Here is a 16,431-nt window from a genome sequence, read left to right as displayed (position 1 = left end):
ACTGGAACTAAAAGAGTGAAGTAAGGCACATTGGAAAAACACCAGATATGGTATGTTCACCCCTGATAGTTTTCCATTTCAAGTTAATGTTTTAGCTAATTGATGCATGTGATTATTCTTATTTGTTCCTTTGTAGGAATTAGTGGCAGAAAATCCCAACCTGAATCAAAAATGGCTATTCTGCCCCATTGCTCACTCTAATGCCAATGTCTGAGTCTGGACTCTGAACAATTCTTGATTTTGAGCCATAATAGCCTCTACTTTTGTGGCTCTATAACATCAGAATCAGGAAAGAATGGAACACTGTTCATTTTAAATAATGTGATTAGAATATAAAAACTATTAAAATTAGAAACAAAACAAATTGAAAATAATATCTATAAATTGTACCTGAAAAGCAGAAAGACCAGGTAGCATTTAGGAATTACCCCATTATCATAACAAATCATAAATTTGAAGCAGACATGCTCACACTTGCATTTGAAAAGAGTGAACCACAAGATGTTGTGTCAATATCATTTCTTAAATACAATGCAACACCTCAAAGTGCTTCACAGCTCATTAATAAAGAAAAATTACGCAAAAAAACCTCATAGTAACATTTTGGATGACGGCTAAACGTTTAGTTAGTCAACAAAATAGGCTTTAAAAAGGAAAAGCAAGAGCAGAAAAGAGAACTTTAGGGGAGATATTGCAAAGTTTAGGGTAGGGGTAGATGAGGGCACAAGCAATAATGCTGAAGTAGTGGCAATGTTCAAAAACATAAGAAAAAAAGAAGTGTAGATATCTGTTTGTCCTGGGCCAAAGGAGATTGTAAAGACAAAGGATTCTGGGTAATCCAGGATGGAGGACAGGGAAAAATTTTGGCTATAAGAGCTGCTCCTTTTTTGAGGCATTTTCAGTTTTGGAGCTGGCTTCAAATTTTTGGAGCAGTAATTACTATTTTATAAGCTGTTGCATTGTTTTGGAACTTTGGTGGAAAAAAAGATCAAAACAAGAGCATGTTAAAAAAGTAGGAAGAGAGATAAAGAGTAGATATCATTTGGAAGGTGAAATAATGAGCAGTAATCCTGCACAGCTATGTGACCGAGCAGTGAACCTGCATTGCTGACTGCTTCTGCTGTTTAGTAACAAGTATCTCTGGACATTGCAGTTTATTCTGAGGAAAATAAACAAACAGTGAAATTCACAGCTGACCTCGGAGAAACCTGCATTGGGGACAGTTCACAGCAGGGGAGCAGCTAAGTAGCTTATTTTTTAAATATAACTTTTTTTTATGAATCTACAAAAGTGAGTCATGGTGTTTTTTTTGAATATATGTTTAATTGAGTTTTGTCTCTTGATTGAACTTTAAAAATGTAAAACATAGATATTAAGTTATCCTGGAGAAATTTTTTTTTTGAGCAGTAAGACAATGCTAGTTTCTAACTCTACGGATTGTAAAGGTATAAAGATGACCATTAGTAGAATGATGTACCCTTTCTGTCAAATATGGGAGATTAGGGAGAATGTTGATGTTCCTAATGATTATGTCTGCAAGAAGTGTGTTTGGTTGCAAATCTTATTGGATCACATGGATCAATTGATCTGGCAGTTCGAGGCAATGAAGAATTTATAGGAGCTGATGGCTGTTACAGGAAGGCACAAAACCTTAGATACAGGTAGGTAGGTTACCTCCAGGAAGAGTAGGAGGAGTAGACAGGCAGTACAGGCAGTGCTATCACTATATTCATCTCAAACAAATACATTGTTTTGGAAAACATAGGAGATGATGAACTCTCGGGGGATAACTTCCCTGGATGTACTCCCAGGAATATCAAATCTTAATATAGCCATCATGTTATCCCTAATCAAAAACATCACTCCCCCTTCTCTCTTGCCCCACCTTCTGTCCTTCTTATAATATCTATACCCTGGAACAGTAAGCTGTCAGTCCTGCCCATCTCTGAGCCACATTTCTAGAATTGCTATGGTATCCCAGCACCATGTTCCCAATCATGGCCTGAGTCCATCTGCTTTACCTGTCAGTCCTCTTGCTTTAAAATAAATACAGTTGTTCTTGTGTGCCTTGACTATTTGACTTGCTCCCTTTTGTAACTGCAGGTTTGGAAGATTTGAGCTATAGGGAGAGGCTAAACAGGTTGGGGCTATTTTTGCTGGAGCATCAGATACTGAGGGGTGACCTTTTAGAGGTTTATGAAATCATGAGCGCCATAGATATGGTGAACTTCCAAAGTCTTTTCCCCAGGGTAGTGGAGTCCAAAACTAGAGGGCATAGGTTAAAGGTAAGGGGGAAAGATTTATAAGGGACGTAAGAGGCAACATTTTCAGACAGAGGGTGGTACATATATGGAATGAGCTGCCAGAAGTAGTGCTGGAGGCCGGTACAATGACAACATTTAAAAGGCATCCGGATGGGTATATGTCTAGGAAGGGTTTAGAACGATATGGGCCAAATGCTGGCAAATGGGATTAGATTAATTTAGGATGTCTTTTTGGCATAGACAAGTTGGAAGTAAGGGTTTACATCCATGCTGAACAGCTCAATGACTCTATAAGGCTCCACAATAACATCGGTCAACAGTGAGAGATGACTAAGACGCAGACTAAATCAATGCTGAACAATCATTCAGAAACTGGTGACCAGACCATACCAAATCAATGAATAAAATTAATGGACACTTAACTAATCTTGTAAATATGATGCTGTTTCTTCATTCAGCCCAAGCATGTTGTAGAACTTGAAAAGAGAGTCTTCTTTTCTAATTCTCCAGCTTGATGTGTGATCTGGAGATCACATTATCAATTCAATTTCCTGACAGAAGTACAGAATCGTAATTTAAATTCCAGGCACCAACCATTAACAAAATTCTTATTTTCTGCAACTAAATTGTATGATTCTGAAATCCAATTTAGCTTAAACCATAAGATCTCGGTCCAACTAATTATGAAATCACATTGGATCTATATTTGTTTAGACAAGGTTCACCAATTTATTTTTACCAAGTCAAATATAATAGATTTTTTTTAAGTTCAGAAATATACATTATTCATAATATCTTTATATACATCCAATCACTAAAGCAGTTTGTTTGTGTACGGCAGCATATGAAGAAGCAAACAAACATTGGCCTTTGACTCTATTCATAAAATAAACCAAAGGTATTTTTTACATGTGCCCCCATTTAACTTCGGCAGAAGGACCTTAGATGGTGGTCTTTCCTCACTGTGTCCTGGCAACAGCTGTCCCAAGCTTTAGTGCGTCCCTCAATGCATAGTCCTGGACCTTGGAATGTGTCAGTCCGCAACACTCAGGCAACGTCAACTCTTGAAGACCAACAAATTTCAGGAAGACCACAGTGTCTTTCACCAAATTGACTGCACCTGAAGGACTATTAATGTTTGTCTCAGAGTGCATCCCAGGGAACAGACTGTAGAGTGCAGAGTCCTGTGTCATGGAGCTGCTTGGGACGAAGCTCACCAAAATGACTCCAGACTTCCTTTGCAAAGGCAGATTGCAGCAGGAAGTGTGTGCCAGTCTCGACATTGCACTCCAGCCCCTGCAGTTGCTTTCAGGGCAGTGTGCAATGGCGCAGACAGTGAGGGCCTGAACTTGAAGGATCTCGCAACTAGTGCCCTTCTCAGCACTAGCCAAGTGATGTCCCGGTGCTTGTTGGAAAGTTCTGGTGATGACGTATTCTGCCAAATGACTTTGACAGTGTGCTGAGGAAACAACCCAAGGACCCAGCCTTTCCTTTTCCTGGAGGTTTTTGAGGACACTTTGTGTTGACCACTTCCTGATAGACTTGTGGTCTAAGGTGATTTTCTTTGCAAATTTATTACCAAAAGACAGGTGACACAGAATGGTCCAACGACTTGGAGCCTTACACGGCCATGAGGCCAGAACCATCCTTAGCAACAGCTGGGGCAGGTAGAACCTTTAGTACAAAGTGATACAGTGTATGGGGGTCTATGCACAGCTTGATGCAGCCACTAAGGTGGCCATCAGGATTATGGTGTTGGGCGTATTCTTCACCCCACCCCCCCTTTTATCCAGATTTCTGAACATTTGCGCAGTCCATCTTAAATCTCGAGAAGAAGTGGAAGAAGGCTCAGGTGACTGCAAAGTATAGCAGTAATGACACTTAACCAGACAGGGGACTTAGCCATTACATGTTGACATACTAACACTCAGCTGGTTGGGTAACTGTCTCTTCCCTCCTTTCAGAGCACACAACCACTGAAAATTAGGCCTTATTAACCCTTTCCAAACTACAACCTACAACATGATTAATTATGTCATTGCATTCTGATCGGCCTTGGTGAGGACAAGCTCACTACTAATTGGTTTAAAGGATACTTGATCAATCTTTATTCGGATCTTAAGAGTGACGGCATTAACTGATGCCGCTTCCAATCTTTCCTCACTGGTTTTTTAAGTTGTCAATTATTCCATGGCCCCTTCCACTTCATTCTACTTTGTTATTATTACTTTTATGATTCTTTTCTAAGATAAGAAAAAAGTCTATAATATTTTACTTCAGAAGAAGGCAATCAGGCCCCAGAGAATGATACCTTAAGGGTCATTATTTCAATTTGCATAGTTGACATGAGTCAATGTTAAATCAGATACTTCACAGTGGCAGTTCCTTCTTAGATCCATTTGTTGGGTGCTGTTTTTGTCACACAACAGATGTAAATGCTTGAAATTAGTTTTTTTTAATGACTAGGGACATAATGAAAAGCTTGCTAATAACTTCAAAACTATATGAAACTCACACAGAAGATCACAAAGTTCAAATATAGACAGTGTGCATACGAAGGGTGAAATAGGGAAATATTATTCAATCAGTTTATATGTGGAAGCAAAATACTGCAGAAGCTGAAATAAAAACAGAAAATATAGCAGAAAATCAACACGTTTTGTGTTATCTGTGATCAAGATCTTTATAGTCATATCAGACTTGAAACATTAACTCTATTTGTCTGTGTAGATACCCCCAGTGCTCCAACATTGTCTGATTTATAATGCACGTATAATCCTGAGTACTAAAATTTTGAAGATAGTACAACCACAATATTAGACTCTCAATGTTTTAAAATTAACATGAATACAAAGATTAAGATTAGGTAAAATTGCTGCATTTCTGCTACAAATTAAAATTGAGCCAGTGCAGTGTAGCTGTCATCATGATTTTCTTCCTGTAGTCGCTCCATCAATGCCTTTTTAGTTGCCTAATAAGGAGTTAAGCTTAATGAGGATGTTAACTCACTTTATTCAACTTTTGAAATTTGCATGATCATACAATTGCAAAATAAGCCAATCAGAAGACTCTGGCATGTGCTACCTCTATTCTGGTCAAAATCTAATGGTGCCTTTCTTTGTCAAGTAAGGCTAAGCAGCATCACATGACATTAAGGTACAGGTACTAAAATCTCCATTGGTTACAGTTAAACCAGATAATATGTTAGATTAATCAATGAGTATAATGTACGTGACTATAACTAAACTAAATTAATCATCAAATGTCAATTTTCCTCCTAATCCTACAAGTCACTGCCTGGGCATTGGATGCATCACATAATAAGTTTGCTAATGTTTCTGGCTTTAATAACTTTCAAGTCAGATCAGTGGTGCTTCGCTGAAATCTTAAAGCAAGATATCTCAGATAGCAGAGTATAAATAATATTAGAGTAGCTGTCACCATTTGGATCAGTGCTAACATGGACAGAGTTCTTAACTAGAGGCAGGCCTACACTTATTATAGTTTCCCGTCAGTGCCTAACTCCTAGAACTCTAATGCCTCTCTCTCTTTCTCTCCTCCTTGTTTATTTGCATTCTGTCAGGTGATTCCAAGATGTTGTTGCTCTTTCTATTATGGATTTTAAATTTAAGAGCAAAGGGGGCTAAGATGTTCCAGCTGACGTGTTGCCTCCAATGCCTCCTTGTGCATTCCAAAATTAACTCTGACCTCAGTGATGTTATGAGCTGGAACTTGAAGTTGAATGTTATTGCCTATCTGTGAGATCTGTGTGGGTTGGAAGCAAAATGTAAATTTAGAGATGAGACATCAATGTTCTATGGTTCATTTTCAGGGCATTAACAGTGACACAATAGATTCCCATTCACAAATAGAAGTATCTTTTACTCTTCTTCCCACTTTAGTTTGATTCCTGATCTTAAGTAAATCCAAATGCTAGGTCTCTGACATCACATTGGCAGATGTAAGCATCTTGTTATTCTGAAAAACACCCAATGTTTGAATTATCCCATTTGTAGTTATGCTATATCAATAAGACTGGGTGAGATGCATAAAGATGAAAATGTTTTTTCAGAACCCCTATGTATTCTACATCTGACTATCTCTTTGCTGGTTTCCTCCTACAAGGGTGGTCAACACAGGACTACAGGTAGTGAATTCCCATATACCTGTCTTCCTGTTACTAGATATGAGACCCCATTCTGTCTGGCTGTCTCAATGTCACCCTTCCCTACAAACCATTCTCTGATCATACTACTATTTGTAAAAGATGGAATTTGATTATTGTCTAAGTCATTGAGACCTGTCATAACTTGTCTTAGCATCTAGGGTCCATAAGGTTAACAAGTGATAGCTTTCAATATCCTTTTCTCCACTTTCTTTTTGATAATTTTGTTAAATGTTTTCTTGATCTGCTAAAATACTATATCCTCATCCTTGATCGTCAAAAGAATCTGAGACAATTCCTGATTTACATCTCTATCTTCCTATATATGCCCTGCTAGAACGTCTTTTAACTGTCCCCTCTTCCCCTCATTACGTCTCCACATGTTCTCTATGCTGAGCCTATTTCAAGCACTCTTTCCTCCTGAGGGTCCTATCCCAATCCATCTTCATAATGTTCTCATTTCTCTCCTTTTAACTCTTATGTTTACATGATCTGATTTACCTTACTCACTCCATCCTCCTCAGTTGTCCTGAGTATGATTTCTTGATACAAAATGTCTTACTATCTTCCTCATCATTTGGTCATCATACATCTAATACTCCAGTGAGCACAGCACTTGCAGAAGACAGATATCTCCAAAATAGTGCATGATGGGTACTATAGAACATAGAGCAATACTCATACCTTACCTGACATTGGGCACTTTTGAAGTGGAGACATATCAATTTTATGCTTACCCTTATTGTCCTTAATTTTCACATTCCTCCCTACACCATGAACCTGTATGACTATACCTCTTGTTGCAATCAGAGTCTAAATTTTCCATTAACCCCTCATATTCCTTAAGCATTTTGAGCCAGTTCAAGGTTCTTGTATTTGATCCTCAATTCAGATTCTTATGTCATTTGGGAAGATGTCCATAACATTTTCCACATTTTACAATCTGAGAATTTATATGTCCTATGTCCCTATTCAAGCCTTTGTATCACCTTACTCCTCTGGAAATAATTACATTTGACTTTTAAAGCTTTCCCATTCCAAAGCACTATATCTCTGTCATCCAGAAAGGATGGATCTCACTTGCATGTTTGTAATTATAATTTATTGTAATTGCAATAGTCAAATGTAGTCAAAAGTTGTCGTCTTAGCTTCATTTGCAGTAGCTATCCATTCATGACCTGATCCTCAAATAGAAAGCCTTGTTGTGTGAATGATTTTAATGATATCAGCAATTTTCTCAGCCCAAACAACTTCCTGGTTAACTTGAAACTGAAAGAAGTGAAGTATTTACTCTTTTGTAGTTTCAACTGATAAGTATGGAGCCACTTCAGTTTTCATTTCCATTTTGTGCCAAATGGACCCTTCAACAGGTAAATAGCAGGTTTCGGTTTCTCTATGATTGAGTGCAATTCTATTCGTTTAACATAAAATTAATCTTTCTTAAGGTCAAAATCTCTCAACATCATTTGAGAACTTTTATGTGTTATTATTTTATGTTAACCTCAAATGATTTACCCTTTTTATCAAAGCTTCTCTCAGGTTTTGCAGTAGACTGTAGCTTGGGTTGTTTGTGTTGAAGTTGGTTGGCTCGCCCACTCGATTGTTCTTCTGCAGATATTTCATTACCTTGCTTGGTGACATCCTCAGTGCTGCCTCCGATGAAGCGTCGGTGTGTTTTCCCGCCTGGTTTTTAAACTCTGGCACCTCTTGAGCTGGATTGCCTCACTTCCGGTTTTCCTTCGTAGTGGAGTATATATGGGGTCGAGTTCTATGTGTTTATTGATAGCTTTCTTCGTGGAGTGCTAGGCTCTAGGAATTCCTGTGCCTGTCTCTGCTTAGCTTGCCCCAGGACACATCATCGGATGCTGCACTGATGATGTTAAGTAACAAAATGTCTGTGGAACAACAATCCAGCTCAGCGAGCCAACCAACCTCAAGTTTCTCTTAATTTGCTTGTGTTTCTTGCTACTAATTTATTCACTTCAGTTACAAACTCAGTCAAACTATAACCATTTCCAACTAAATGCCTCAATATTAATAGGGTATTCCCTTTCAAATTTAAATGCTCTGGGATTCTTATTTCCATTCAGTCAGGCCTCAAATGGGCTTCCACTTGTTGTGTTATGAGAGGACAATTGTATTCTCATCGAACAGAATGGAAGCATGTCTGTCCATTTAGTGAAGTGTTCTGTACACAACTTTATCAGCACTGTCTTTACAGTTCTATTTTCTCTCTCCGTAATCCCTGAAGATTGCTGATAATGGACTATATGTAATTTCTGTCGAATCTGCAGCTATTGTTGTAAGATTACAAAATTCTCTCTGTAACATGTGCATCCTAATCAACATCCACAAGACTGGAGTACCCCACCAACAGATCACTGAGCAAAATATGAGCTGCAGTTCACGCCTTATAAATTTTGGTAGGAAATGCTTGTACCCATTAGTAAATTGATCAATGGACACCAAAGCATATTAATAATTTCCTTGAGATTTAGTCAGTGACTCTATAAAATCAATCTGGAGGTGTGTCCAAATGGATGCTTGTGACATAAGTGATGTACAATTAGACTGAGAGGGGGGAGTAATCTGTAAACATTTGTTCACATTTTGTTCTACATACTCTTCCTTCCTTGGCCACCCACATTAGACCATGCCTCGTTATAGAAGGAACTTGGCTGTCTTTTCTGATTTTTATATCTGAAGGAGTACAATCTTATATAACACACAGACATTCAATATTATATGGAGAAAATAAAATCTCACTAATCATTAATCTCCCAACTTGCATTTAAGTGATAAAGTTTGACCCATATGATACTCAGTCACTTGGGCATGACTGCATGAGGGGCTCATAAGGTTGAAAATACACAGATCAATATCAACTATTTTAAATCTTGAGAGGATCCAAAATTCCTTGAATGCTCTTCATTCCAAAAATATAGCAGAGTAATGGTTCCAGAACTGTCTTCTGTGACACTGAACCTGTCCAATTCCCAGGTTAAGGTGATTATGTCTGGTAGGACTAAGAGTCATGAACCTTACATTGGTATCTTAGTGTCATGTCACCTGACTGCTCCTGCCAAGGTAGGCCCTTAAAATACAAATGTAAAATAAATTATTGGTTGACATGGAGAAAATGACATTTCCCAAAGGTATGGGGTCCATGTCTATCAGGAGTTTATATAACTAAGGTGCTTCATATTGGTGAGACAAAATATAGAACTCTTGTGTTTTCTCCAAGTTTTGGCTCTTCTATTGTCTATCCCACTCTGCAAATTGCACGTGTTGTGAAAACAACCATTTCCAACAAAGTTTTGAAGTGCTCAAAGTAACCATAGATACAATTGGTACAACCAGATATTTCTTGAAATTCATCTCACCCTATTTTCACCGCCATTGTGTTCCTTTCTCACATAGCCCAGAAATTACAGGCCTTCTGCAATCAAAAAGCTTTTTATTGTTATAAGTTCAATGATACAAACTCCACACAAAGAGCCACCCAAGACTGCAGTTTTATTAGCCCAATAATATTCCATGGGACGTTCCTACCCATCTGTTTCAATGGAAGAGTGATGAAAACCTTGCTAAAGCAGCTTAAAAGGGAAGTTCATTATCATATTATCTAAAATGAACATTTTAATGTAATTTAAACACCTTCCCATGCGCACATATTGTTATGTCTTCCAGTTCCCAATATGATGGAAATAATCACACTTTTATTTCGAGAAAGCCAGAGCTGCTTCAAGTACATTTCTGGCATTTCTCCATGTGGCACCTGAATTGATACAGTAATATGCAACACATGAGCACAGCACAACTGTGAACTGTGGCACCCAGGATATAGGTTCACTGAAAAAAATCTTTGGCCTACGATTCTAAACCTGGTTCCATCAGAAAGGCAGACTGTATCTGAAATCCAATGTTTCCCTTATTGTGCAGAATTGTCAGGAGAAATCCCTGACTACACCCCCATTTTCATGGCTTAAATATCTAGCAACGCAGCTGGTGACCGTGACAAACCCTGCAAAAAGCTAAGTGCGGAGTTAGGGTGTCAGTGCAATGAGGGGCCAGAGTGCCAGGCAGGTAGTATGTCTGGTGGCTGGATAAGTAGAGTACCATGTGAGTAGGGAACCAGGTAAGCAAGGTGCCAAGATGCTCTGGAAGGATAGAAGTGCATAGGGTGCCCCGTAAGTGATGTTTTCCATAGAGTATGTTAGGATTGGGTGGGGTGGTGTCAGATTAGATGCAGGGATGGGGGTGATGTGAGGTTTAGCAGTGGGAAAAACAGGGTGTTGGAGAGAGGGGAGTTTGGGTCTGGTAGTTGGGTAGGGGCAGGTGGTGACAGGGAGTCAGATCTGATGGGTAGGAGTTGTCTTCTTAGGAGGGTAGTTCAAGGCTTTTGACCCAGCAATAGAAATGGAATGGCAGTGTAATTCAAAGTTAGAATGCTGGAGGATAACGAGCAGATAGTGGTGTTCCCATTCTGCCCCTGAGATTCTAGAGGGTAAATGACCAAAAGTGTCAATAAAGGAGGTTTATCAAGTAGCTACAGAATTCTGATGAATGAAATGCACAGCTCCTATTTTGCGTTGGTGTTAAAGAGAATAAATGTTTAAGGTACTGATGGGGTCCAATCAAACAGCCTGCTTTATCCAGGATAGAGTTCACCTTCTTGACTATTATTGAACAAACACTAAACCAAGCAAGTGGAGAGTATCCATTACACAGGTGGCATGATGGCTCAGTGATTAGCAGTGCTGTCTCACAGCACTAGGGACCCTGGTTCATTTCCAGTCTTGGGTGGCTCTTTGTGTGGAGTTTGTACATTCTTCCCGTGTCTGCATGGGTTTCCCCCAGGTTTCTTCCGACAGTCCAAAGATGTGCAGGTTCGGTGAACTGGCCATTCTAAATTGCTGCCAAGTGTCCAGGGGTATGTAGGTTAGATGTATTAGTTGTGGGAAATGCTGGGCTATTGGGATAGGCTAGGGGGTGATTCTGGGTTGGATGCTCTTCAGAGAGTTGGTGTGAATTTGTTGGACTGAATGGCCTGTTTCCATACTGAAAGGATATTCTGATAACTGGTGAACAGGTTTTGGGTGCTACAGAATTCCTAGTCTCTGACTTGCTCTAGTAGCTGTAAGAATATATATGGTTGGTCCAATTCATTTTTGATCATTGGTAGCCCCCAGGTTGTTGAGAGAGGAGGATTTGTGTAGCGCAAATGTAACTTGTTTCTTATTAGTGCAAAACTGCGTGATATCCAGGTCTTGCTGCATTTGTACATAGATTGCTTCAGTGTTTGGGGAGTCGAGTGATGTTGAGTATTGTGCAAACATCAATGAAAATCCCCAGTTCTGACTTTATGACTGAGGTAAGGTCTTTGCTGTATCTCAAGAAGTTTGGGCCCATCACACTACCTCAAAGAACTGCTGAAATAATGTCATGAGGCTAAGATGATCAACCTCTAACAATGACAGGCATGTTCTTTGTGCTAGGTTTTATTTCAACCAATGAAGAGATTTCCTCCTGATTCCCATTGAAATCAATTTTGCTGAGATTGATTCCGTACTTGATCAAATGCTGCCTTGATGCCAAAGGCTGTCCCTCTCTTCTCAATTCTTAAATTCAATTCTTTCTCTATGTTTGAATCAAGGTTGGAGTAGTGTAAAACAATGAGTACCCTCAGAGAATCTAAATTGAGTTTCAGAAACCTTGTTTTGAAAGTGCCAATTAGTGACCCCCTTCTATTACTTTGCGGATGACTCAGAGTAGACTGATAAACTGCTAACTGATTGGTCTGGCAGCATCTGTGAAGGAAAAACAGAGTTCAGTTCTGAGGAAGGGTCACTGGACTCGAAATTTTAACTCTGTTTTTTTCCTTTACAGATGCTGCCAGACCTGCTGAGCTTTTCTAGCAACTTTGTTTTTTTTGCTAATTGGATGGGTTGGTTTTGTGCTGCTGTTGTGGACAGGATGCACCTGAATAGTTTTTGAAATTGTTGGCCAAATAGTAACAATTACTATTTACTAGAACAGCTTGGCTGGGGTTGCAGCTAATTCAGTATGTGGGCTTTTGCCTCCAGTGGGGATTTGTACATGAAATGGTAATATTTATGTTGCTCCCACAACATAAAAAACCAAGTAACAACATGAAACAAAGGAGCAGAAGAATGCTTTCAGCCTATCAGGTCTACAGTGTCATTTAATGAAATCATGGTTGATCTGACAATACTGAACTCCACTTTCCTGCCTTTTGGTTCCAATAACCCTTGATTCCCTAATTGGTTAAAATCTATATATCTCTGTTTTGAATGTACTTAGCTATCCAGTCCCTACAACCCTCTGCAGTAACAAATTCCACAGATATACTACCCTCCATTTCACTCCTTTCATAACCAAGGTCAAACTAGTAAACTTTTTCTGGACTGCCTCCAATACCAGTATACCTTCACTTAGATGAAAGAACCAAAACCTTTCATAGTCTTCAAGTTGCAATCAAACTAGTGCCTTGTATGGTTTTAGAGAGACTTCTTTATTTTTATTCTCCACTCCCTTTGGGATAAAGGCCAACATTCCATTTGTTTCCCTCGTTATCTGCTTGATTTGTTTGTTCACTTTTTGTGATCTGTGCTGCAGCTCTCTTCGTTCAAAAATGGGGAGAGCCATACAGAAATACTTAATAGCCATTTATTCCAAATCCTCATACCTGCATATCTTATAGCCACTGTAGTGCCTGGGCCACTACTAACATAGAGTTGGAGATCTTCATATTCTCATAGCACATGCTATGATAAAATGACGATTCATAAGCATGTCCCTTAAAGTTAGACTGCATCCTACCCAAGAGACATCTTGTAAGACTGGAATAACTTGGCTAGGTGTACCGCTAGTTTGGAGCACAAGTCATCAGTACTTTAAGCAGAATGATGTCCGAGCCATTAAAGTACCTTCTTGATATCATCTGGACTGACTTGAAGGCTGTGGATCTCAGGAAGAGGCTGGTATTGATCATCGTCTAGGCATTACTGGTGGAGATACTTGCAAATGCTTTAGGTGTGACTTTTATATTGATATGCTGGGCTCCCTATTATTGAACATAGGGATATTTGTGGAGCTTCATTGTCTTATTAATTATTTAATTATTCACCATGATCCAGAATTGGATATGGCAAGACTACAGAACTCAGATCTGATCCATTGCATGTGAGATTGTCTATCACATGCTGCTTCTGCTGTTTCATAAGCGAATAGTTCGGTGTTGCACCTTCATCAGGTTGACACCTCATTTTCAAATATGCTGTCTTGCACCTCATGATGAACCAGGGTTCATTCTCCAGCTTGTTGATGATGATGGAGTGGGGTTTTGCTGGGCCAATAATTCAGAAACACAAACCTAGAAAATAGGAACAGGGTTCAGCCCTCTGAGGCTGCTTTACCAATCAATGTAATTATAACTGACTATCAAACTCAATATGCTATTCCTGTTTTTGCCTCATACCCTTTGATACCTAAGAATTGTATCTCACTCTTTGAAGTCATTCAGTGTTTTAGCCTCAATCATTTTCTGTGACAGATTTCTACAGACTTACCACTCTCTGGGTGAAGAAATTTCTCTTCATATCAGTCCCAAATGGCATACCCTATATCCTTAAACTATGGTCCCTGATCATCAGGAACATCCCCCCAAGTTTATCCTCTTTAGTGTTAGAATTTTACAGATTTTTATCATAGAATGCCAAAGTATAAAAACAGGCCCTATGGCCCAACAAGTCCATATCGACCCTCAGAGCATCCCACCCAAATCCATTCCCCCTATAACACGCCTAATCTACACATCTCTGAACACGACAGGCAATTTAGCATGGTCAATCCATGTAACGTGCACATCTTTGGACTGTGGGAGGAAACCAGAGCACCTGGAAGAAACCCACACAGACACGGGGAGAATGTGCAAACTCGACACAGAGTCGTCCGAGGGTGGAATCGAACCCCGGGTGCTGTGAGGCAGCAGGTCTAACCACTGAGCCACTGTGCCACCCGTTATGAGATCCCACTCTTCTGAACTCCAATGAATAAAATCCAAACTTTATTCTTACTCCTCATACTCTTTTCAGACTGTCCAACCCAGGAATTGGTCAGGTAAATCTTGGTTTCACTTCCTCCATAGCCGGACCATCCTTCTTAGGTATAAAGATCAATACTCTTGATGTGGTCTCAACAAGACTCATTGCAGCAAGACACCCTTGTTTCCATTCTGGAATCCTCTTTCTATGAGGGTCAAAATACCATTTGCTGCCTCACTGCCTGGTGCACCTGTACGCTAGCTTTCAACAACTGGTGTACAAGGATACCCAGTCCTTATTTTTCTGCTACCTTTCCAAATCTATCACCAATCAGATAATAATCCACCCTTCTGTTTGTGTGACCAATTTTGAAAACCTCATTTATTCACATTATACTTCATCTGCCTTGCATTTGCCCATTCACCCAACTTTTCCAAATTACAGTGAAGCACCTCTGCATCCTCCTAAGACTTTGATCAAATACTATTCTGCTGATTTCTTTGGTACCTCATATGCATCCAGTTTTGATTTGCTAGGTCTATTCTAAATCTAACCTTGGCTAGCTGTTACAATCATTATCATTTTTGTTTCTAAACTAAGCAAGATTATTGTTATAATCTGCTTTAAAATATGTATGACAATGGGATCTCAGGTTTTCCAGCAACTTGTGTTGGGTTTTAGGTTTTTGCTGTTGGATCCTGTACATTTCTATAGCTCAGGCAGGAGTTTAACATGCTTGTAGAAGCTTTGACCACCGTCTACCTTGACAAGTATGATGGGCTTATGTTTTCTTCCAATCAACTGCAGGCGATTTCATGTAAGCCTTGAGGTGTGTTAATGAGGCAAAGTGTCCTTTGTCTTTCCACCATTTGGGGATGTTCTCATTGTTGCTGTGTCTTCACATAGTTAATGTGCTGATACGGTCATGATTTTCAACCCATAGTATTCATTGAATTCCTTCACTTCTCCAAAAATCAATTGAGTTCTTATATCACAGATTATTCTTTAAAGAATCCCTAGCTTAGAAAGACAGACTAGTGATTGCTGTAGATCTCCAATCATTCACCTGTTAGATAAAGGGAACTTTGGGTAATGGGCTACAACATGCGATATCATTCTTGTTTGTACGTGAATAAGTCAGTTCTCTCACTATGCCATAGTCTGAGTGGTGCTTCAGTAGCTCTCATTGGCTGTGTATTTTCTGTATTTCTGGCATACATTGCATACAAATGTCATTTACTCGCTGTCTTTATGGATCTAGCTTTGAACTTACCCTTCCCTGGTTCCCACATGTCTTTGGAGAAATTTCTCATGCATCATTTTGTCTATGATGACTTTAGGTTCATAAGCAGAACACCAACTTCTCATCAGGGGGAATATTTTGGGGCCTGAGCAATGTATGCTAACAATCTTATGATCTGCAGATTTTACCTCATTAATATGTAGTTTGCTATCTTACCACACCATGAGCAAACTAGATGCCAAGAATTCCCAATATGGAACTCAGATGTTACCTAACATCTGATCTCTGGCTACAAAGAACCTCAGTGCCTCTCATGATGCAACAACATCTTAGGCACTAACCACACCCCACATACCATTTCAACAGACACCGGTGCCTATCAGTTGCCAGTCTTTAAGAACTGTCATGGTGTATCACCAATCCACTTATAATGTGTTTCTATACTTTAGTACTGTCAGTGTAATGCTGCAGTAAGGACACTTTGTGCTCAGGGACATGCACCAGGCTGTATCTCAAAGCTGCACTCTTGCTCTCTCGTACTAACTTTCAGCCCACCTGGATGCTGACAGCATCTCTGCTTCGTTTAGTCCTTCAGCCAGGTGTTCCGGGCTTACAGTACTGCTGTATTATCACGCTGTTAAGTGTAGACACAAAGCATGGTTGTCAGCAGTCCTCAGTCAAGGTAAGGGAAAT

At 39.5% G+C, this 16,431-nt stretch overlaps 1 protein-coding gene across 1 annotated transcript in view; it reads left to right on the top strand.

Annotated features, from left to right (window-relative positions):
- The window catches only part of ntrk2a (neurotrophic tyrosine kinase, receptor, type 2a), a 252,771-nt gene that overhangs the window by 177,289 nt on the left and 59,051 nt on the right, over nucleotides 1-16,431 (top strand). The gene's annotated exons all lie outside the window — the stretch shown is intronic.

The sequence above is a fragment of the Stegostoma tigrinum genome, chromosome 3, assembly GCF_030684315.1.
Source record: "Stegostoma tigrinum isolate sSteTig4 chromosome 3, sSteTig4.hap1, whole genome shotgun sequence".
NCBI lineage: Eukaryota > Metazoa > Chordata > Chondrichthyes > Orectolobiformes > Stegostomatidae > Stegostoma > Stegostoma tigrinum.
This window is presented reverse-complemented; position numbering and strand designations above follow the sequence as displayed.